We start from the raw sequence: 7,426 nt of genomic DNA, 5'->3' as shown, positions 1-7,426 counted from the left end.
AGGTGAAATTCTTATGTAATTGCATTATTCCAGCAGTTGGAGCTTTAAGAAAAACATCAAATATTGTCTTGCATAATGACAGGTTTCAAGTAGCAGCCGTGTTAGTCTGTATCCGCAAAAAGAAAAGGAGTTCTTGGGGCACCTTAGAGACTAACAACTTTATTTGAGCATAAGCTTTTGTGTGCTACGGCTCACTGCATCAGATGCATGCCGTGGAAAATACAGTGGGGAGATTTTATATACACAGAGAACACGAAACAATGGTTGTTACCATACACACTGTAAAGAGAGTGATCAGGTAAGGTGAGCTATTACCAGCAGGAGAGAAAAGAGACAGAGAGAGGAAAAAAAACCTTTTGTAGTGATAATCAAGGTGGGCCATTTCCATCAGGTGACAAGAGCATGTGAGGAATGGCGGGGGGGGGGGGGGAAGGGAAATAAACATGGGGAAATAGTTTTACTTTGTGTTATGACCCATCCACTCCCAGTCTTTATTCAAGCCTAATGTAATGGTATGCAGTTTGCAAATAAATTCCAATTCAGCAGTCTCTTGTTGGAGTCTGTTTTTGAAGTTTTTTTGTTGAAGAATTGCCACTTTTAGGTCTGTAATCGAGTGACCAGAGAGACTGAAGTGTTCTCCGACTGGTTTTTGAATGTTATAATTCCTGATGTCTGATTTGTGTCCATTTATTCCTTTACGAAGAGACTGTCCAATTTGGCCAATGTACATGGCAGAGGGGCATTGCTGGCACATGATGGCATATATCACATTGGTGGATGTGCAGGTGAACGAGCCTCTGATAGTGTGGCTGATGTTATTAGGCCCTGTGATGGTGTCCCCTGAGTAGATATGTGGGTACAGTTGGCAATGGGCTTTGTTGCAAGGATAGGTACCCGGGTTAGTGTTTTTGTAGTGTGGTGTGTGGTTGCTGGTGAGTATTTGCTTTAGGTTGGGGGGCTGTCTGTAAGCAAGGACTGGCCTGTCTCCCAAGATCTGTGAGAGTGATGGGTCATCCTTCAGGATAGGTTGTAGATCCTTGATGATGCGCTGGAGAGGTTTTAGTTGGGGGCTGAAGGTGATGGCTAGTGGCATTCTGTTATTTTCTTTGTTGGGCCTGTCCTGTAGTAGGTAACTTCTGGATACTCTTCTGGCTCTGTCAATCTGTTTCTTCACTTCAGCAGGTGGGTATTGTAGTTGTAAGAACTCTTGATAGAGATCTTTAGGTGTTTGTCTCTGTCTGAGGAGAGACTGCTGAATTGGAATTAATTTGCAAACTGGACACCATTACGTTAGGCTTGAATAAAGACTGGGAGTGGATGTGTCATCACACAAAGTAAAACTATTTCCCTATGTTTACCCCTCCCCCCCCCGGCCGTTCCTCACACGTTCTTGTCAACGGCTGGAAATGGCCCACCTTGATTATCACTACAAAAGGTTTTTTTCTCTCTTTTTCTTTTCTCTCCTGCTGGTAATGGCTCACCTTACCTGATCACTCTCTTTACAGTGTGTACGGTAACCCCTATTGTTTCATGTTCTCTGTGTATATAAAATCTCCCCACTGTATTTTCCACTGCATGCATCCGATGAAGTGAGCTGTAGCTCACGAAAGCTCATGCTCAAATAAATTTGTTAGTCTCTAAGGTGCCACAAGTCCTCCTTTTCTTTTTATCAAATACTGTGAGATTTGCAGTAAAGTTGTAACATTGGTTACCCTGGATAGCTAAACAGTCTGTTCTAAAGATGGTGCCTATTACTGGGCAGCTCTGTCAGCACTGCATTTTCTGCATTGAGTATGAATTAGCACGGGGTTCCAAATCCATCATCTGCTTTATTAAGAACAATAAATACATTGCCTTTAAATAGTGTTTCATCCACAGATCTCAGGGCACTATATAAAGATGATGAGGCATAATCATCCCTAATTTAGAGATAGATTAACTGACCTAGAAAGAGGTTAGGTGACTTGTTCAAGGTCACACAGCAAATCAGTGGCACAGACAGAAAGAAAACTCGAGTCTTCTGACTCTTAGCCCAGTGTCATATCTATACTGTTGAGTGTGTGTGAGAAAGAAAGATATCACACTGAGCTTTGTGGGTGTCGGTCTGTGAGAGGAAGTGAAAGATCCCATGTCAGCCTGTGGGTTTGTGAAATAAGTCCTGGTGGAAGCTGCTGGCTTGGCAGCCATGGAGACTCAAGTTCTCATTTTATCAGGAAATAGGTACAGCATGGGTGGCAGTGCTGAAAAATTCCCCAGGGTGCCTTTAACTGTATCTCAACCTGACCTGGAGGGTCTGTTTCTCGGGGTCTTCATAACCATTCAGTCTTTGGCCTCTATCAAAATGATCAACAAATGCCTCAGTCCTGCAAATTGTTCCATGCAGGTGGACCCCTTGTTCATGCAGAGATCCACTGAAGTCAGTGGGGCTCTGCACAGGTGCAGGACTCTGTGTGGAACAACTTGCAGGACTCAAGGGCAAACGTACACATTAGTGACAATAGTGGGAGTGATTTCTGTGGCTGAGAACACCTGCTCTCAGGGAAATGGACTTACTTCACTTATTAAGCCACCTAAAAGTCATCAGATCAGTATCGGGTTTACAGTGGCGCCATGTCCACACTCAGAGGAGCTCCGGTGCCTGGACCTTGCCCCATAGCTCTGCTCTGAGGCCCCATCCCCACTTGGCTTCTTCCCTCCAAGGCTCTGCTAACCGCTTGCTCCTCTCTTCCCCGCACTGCTCGCTCCTCTTTGCCCCTCCCACCTGCCCGCTGCTCCCTCCTCTCTGCCCCCTCCCCCTCACCCACGTGCAGGCCACTGGCTCCTGTGAGTGGTGGGCGGGGCCTCAGGGGAAGAGGCTGAGCGGGTCAGAGCCACAGGGCAGAGCAAGGGGTGGAGTGGGGCCACGATCCAGGAAGTGGCAGGGAAGAGGCAGGGAGGGGGCAGAGCCTTGGGAGTAGGGTGGAGTGTGGGTGGAGCCTGGGGTGGAGCCGGTGGGCAGCACCCCTGGCACATTAGAAACTTGGAGCATATGATGCAATGTATAGCAAATGCAATAAGATTTGTAAACATAGTAAAGCTTGGGGGTGGGAGTGATAGCTCAGTGGTTTGAGCTTTGGCCTGCTAAACCCAGGGTTGTGAGTTCAATACTTGAAGGGGCCATTTATGGATATGGGGCAAAAACTGGGGATTAGTCCTGCTTTGAGCAGGGGGTTGGACTAGATGACCTCCTGAGGTCCCTTCCAACCCTGATAGTCTATGATTCTATGTCTATGAATAAAGAGAGAGAGTTTTTGTGTAACTCCGGTGCTGTCATGTACACTACATTTACTGCCCAACTCCCCGCGTTTAAATCTAATCAGTGAAGCACTGCTGTATGACAGATAAACATATCTGAGTAACAGAGTTTGAAGTCAAACTGAGTTTTTGGGAAGCCGAGTGGAAAGAGGTCTCAGAGGGAATCCCAACAAAGCCCAGCTCTCTGATTAATAAGCCCTGTCTCCCATTGAATGAGATTGATTGTTAAAATGAAAGAAATATTTTTATCATATAAATTGATAGACAATTGATTTTTGAATTGGGTTTATTTTGTTTTCTGCACACAATGGCTTCAGTGAATTGGTGACAGTTTAAAAGGCTATCTTGTTTAGGGTGAAATCCTCATCCAAGGAATGCTGTCTTTAACCCTTTACATAGTTCATGCCCTGTCTGCCTATCAAAGAAATTCTTGTGCACCTACATACACAGTATACTTGCTGATAGTTTGATTACAATGACATTGCTTACCTTAAATATATTAATCCCAGGGTAATGACTTGGAAGGTTTAAGGTACTGGTGTCAGCAGGGTCCTTTCTCCTTTCATATCTTCCGGTGAATAGGAAGGCTGCTGAAGTTAAAGTCTGGAGAGTGTACTTGGATCAAGGAACATATATTACTCAAGCCAGCACATCCAGGTAACACAGTATGTGCTTTTGCCTCTCTGTCCTCACAGTGTTTTCCTCTCTCAGCTACTTCCTAAGATAATAGGAAGTGCTCTCAAGCTGTCTGCTTCACACCAAGTTTCCTCAAAGCAATTTAAGGGCACATTGCACATTTACAGTTATATCTGACTGTTGTTTAAGGCTAAGAGGCACTTTAATAGACTCGTAGGCTTATTCACCCCTCCTGTGGGTCTGTTACCATTGGGAATACCTCAGTACAAGCCTTGTTAAAATTCTGTGCTCTTGTTGTGCCCTATGGCAGCCTGAAATCTACTTAAAATGCTGGTGTGCTCTATTATTGAACACACATAACTGGTTTTATGGGCCTGTTAGCTATCTATCAGATTTATGCAGTTTCAGTCCATTCACTGACCTCTATTTCTATCCCTTTCTGCAAACAGGCACATGGTCACGAGCAGAACCATGTGCATTCTGAGTTATGAAATCTCAAAACCTGTGAGACTTGTTAGTGTTTGTTCCAAACTCTGCACTCAGGCCAGGCTGGTAGATAGGCTCTTGGAATTTCAAACCTTTTGTGCAAACATGGACCATGCCAGGTTCTGACAACCCCTCCTTTCCCAAAGCTCTGAAGAGAGACTGCTGGGCGTATTTGACAGAATGCAAAATTTACTTTTGTTTTCGGGTTTGTTTGAACGAAACTAAAAGTGAAACGCGGCGGGAGTTGGCAGCACCCACTTAAACTAAAACAACCAAATACGGTTGTATCAATCTAATATAATTGAGGCACTACACATTAGAAACATAAGACCAGAGCCTCAGCTAGTATAGCTCCACTGAAGGAAAGGATACTGTAATGTCCCAGGCATCTTACAGGTAAATTATTCTAAAGAAAAATAGTGGCATTTTGAATCTGGCCAACCCCAAGTGTTTAAAAAGTATGAGTCAGGCCTCCCAAAATCATGAGACTGGCTTAAAATCCATCCTCAGCCCTCCTCACAAATGCTGCTCCTGTTCCCAGACACCCTGTCTCATTAGCTGCCAAGCCAGGTTTTTCTGTAGCTATTGCAGCCCTCAGTTTCCTCCCTCCCACGCCCCTCCAGGCGATTAGGTTACAGCTTCTACATTTAAAAATGCACTCAGTCAACCTGCTGCTCCCTCAAGTCCTCCTGCTCTAGAGTCCAGGTGACCTTGCCTCCTCCTGCAAGACCAGGCTCCAATGATCAGAGGCCTCTAGGGGGCACAGCTCTAGGAGACAATGGATTTAGAGGTTTCTCTTCTTAGCACCGCAAGAGAATGCAAGCACAAGACAGAACACACAGGCTCTACTACACACTGCTGGCTGGCTCCTTGTCCTTTTCTTCTTTCCTTTGGCAGATCTCCCTTTGTCTCCCCCTATTAGGGTGACCAGATGTCCCGATTTTATAGGGACAGTCCCGATATTCAGGGCTTTTTCTTATATAGGGACCTATTACCCCCGCACCCTCTGTCCCAATTTTTCACCCTTGCTGTCTGGTCACCCTATGCCCTATAAACTCTTTTCCGCCTAGACCGGATGTTGTTACAATCCACACTTTCTGCATCCTGCTGTCAGGATGCCACAGCAACACAGTGGGGCTTCAGCTAGCCTGTGGGAGTACAAAATAAACCTGGATTTCTGATGGCCTTTCTCGAGGGCTGTCTGAAGGCTAAAGACAAGGTGACTGCTCTAGTATTAATTTGTGGGTTGCCACAGTGTTAATGTCATTTTGGCATGGTATTTCCCATTGCAGTGCCCTAATGTGGCCCTGGCCTGGTATATACAGGCAGCCTTTCTGGGATCTCAGGCTGGGATCTCAGCTCAGGAACTGCCTTCCCCCTTCTGAGTTGACTGACACATGTGCGTGGTCTGTCAGTAAGTTGTTTCTTCCCCAGGACTTGAGAGAACTGGTCCATGGGTTGCAGAGCCAGAATGTTTTGTAAAGCGTCCAACATGGGGCCCAAAGTGGTTGCTTGCCGTACTCAAGTTTAAGGACAGTCTCGGTAGTACTCTACAGTGTAGTGAAGATTCGCACCTGTGTCCATCTCTTCCGCAGTTGTCCCACTGCTCAACTGTCAGAAGTTCCTGCTTCTGTCTGCTCCTCTGGGTTCATAAATCCAGGAAACGGGTCCAGCACAGACAAAAATAGTGGAGTATTTGTAACATGACAGAATCCTGGATGAGAAATGCAGCAGGCAGGCAAGCCAAGAGTCAATGGCCCAAGAAAACGTGATGTGGCTGCAAATTAGTCCCACAAACTTGGGACACAGCTGCAGCACAGATCTTCACTTTGGAATGACCATGTAGCCCACGGGCCATAACATTTACCCTCTTGCCCCTTGATCTGAACTATGCTTCTTTTTTCGCCAAGTCAGACACTCTGCCCAGTCTATCCTCAAACAAAGTTCCTAGAAGTGGCTGTGAATCTCAGGAAATGTCATTTTCAAGTTCTCACAGTGTATGTTTTAGAGTGTTGGGAGACTTGATTTCAGTCTTTTATAAATTGTTGATTTGTCAAAGTACTAGAGAAATACTGAAGAGCCTTGGACCACACCACAGGCTGTCAAAGTTTAAGTGCTTCCACAAATGAAATTTTCAACTTTCCTTCCATGTTCCAGCTCTGCTCTGGTGTTCTACTATGCCTGTTCCAGGCCTAGTGTGGTTCCTTACTCCATCATTTTGTGAAGCTGCCCTCTACCCAGTTTGGGGATCACATCCAGAATAAGCTAGGCTACAAGCAAAACTCCCCTGTGATGTTCACTTTGGGGTAGTGTCATCTTCCCATAGATAGCTTACCACGCCTTTCTTCATGGCAAGGAAATACGGTCTGATTTTAAAATGGGCTGAGAGCAGAAGAGCAATGTATTTATATACAGAAACATAGGACTTGCCTTATCGGACCAGATTAATGGTTCACTAAGTCATGGCCTTTGTGTCCGCTTTTTCTGTGACTTATGTTTATAAATCAAAAGTAACTTCACTGAAGTCAATGGAGTTATACCAAAACAAGTAAGATCAGAATCAGGCTTCCATCTCCAGAAGAGGCCTACACTTAACGATTCAAAGGAAAATCAAACTCTCCTACAATGCAAATATCCTGCTGGGGAGAGAGAATTTAGAAATACAATGGGAGCAGGAACCAGATAAGTGAGACGTCTGGACAACAGAGGGAAAACAATGGAGGAAAAGGACAAAACAGAGAAATATAGAGAAAAGTGAAAAAAGATGAAAATATAGAAATAGTGAGAAAATGGATTGAAACTGAAGAGGCAGAAAGCAGAGGAGAAGAAAGGAAGATGATAAAAATCCATCTCATCAGGCACAGTTTCTTGGGAGTCTCAGGAAGGGGGCTGTCTCCCAAGAAAAGCCAATTAAGTTCTCAGACGTGCAGGAACAAGAGACCAGGGCTTCATCACACAAACAAAGGAAAATTTAAGGATTGTATGAAGTCCTGCTTGTGGGAAGAGGGAC

Source organism: Caretta caretta, chromosome 2 (assembly GCF_965140235.1).
Source record: "Caretta caretta isolate rCarCar2 chromosome 2, rCarCar1.hap1, whole genome shotgun sequence".
Taxonomy (NCBI): Eukaryota; Metazoa; Chordata; order Testudines; family Cheloniidae; genus Caretta; species Caretta caretta.
Note: the sequence above shows the minus strand (reverse complement) of the source record.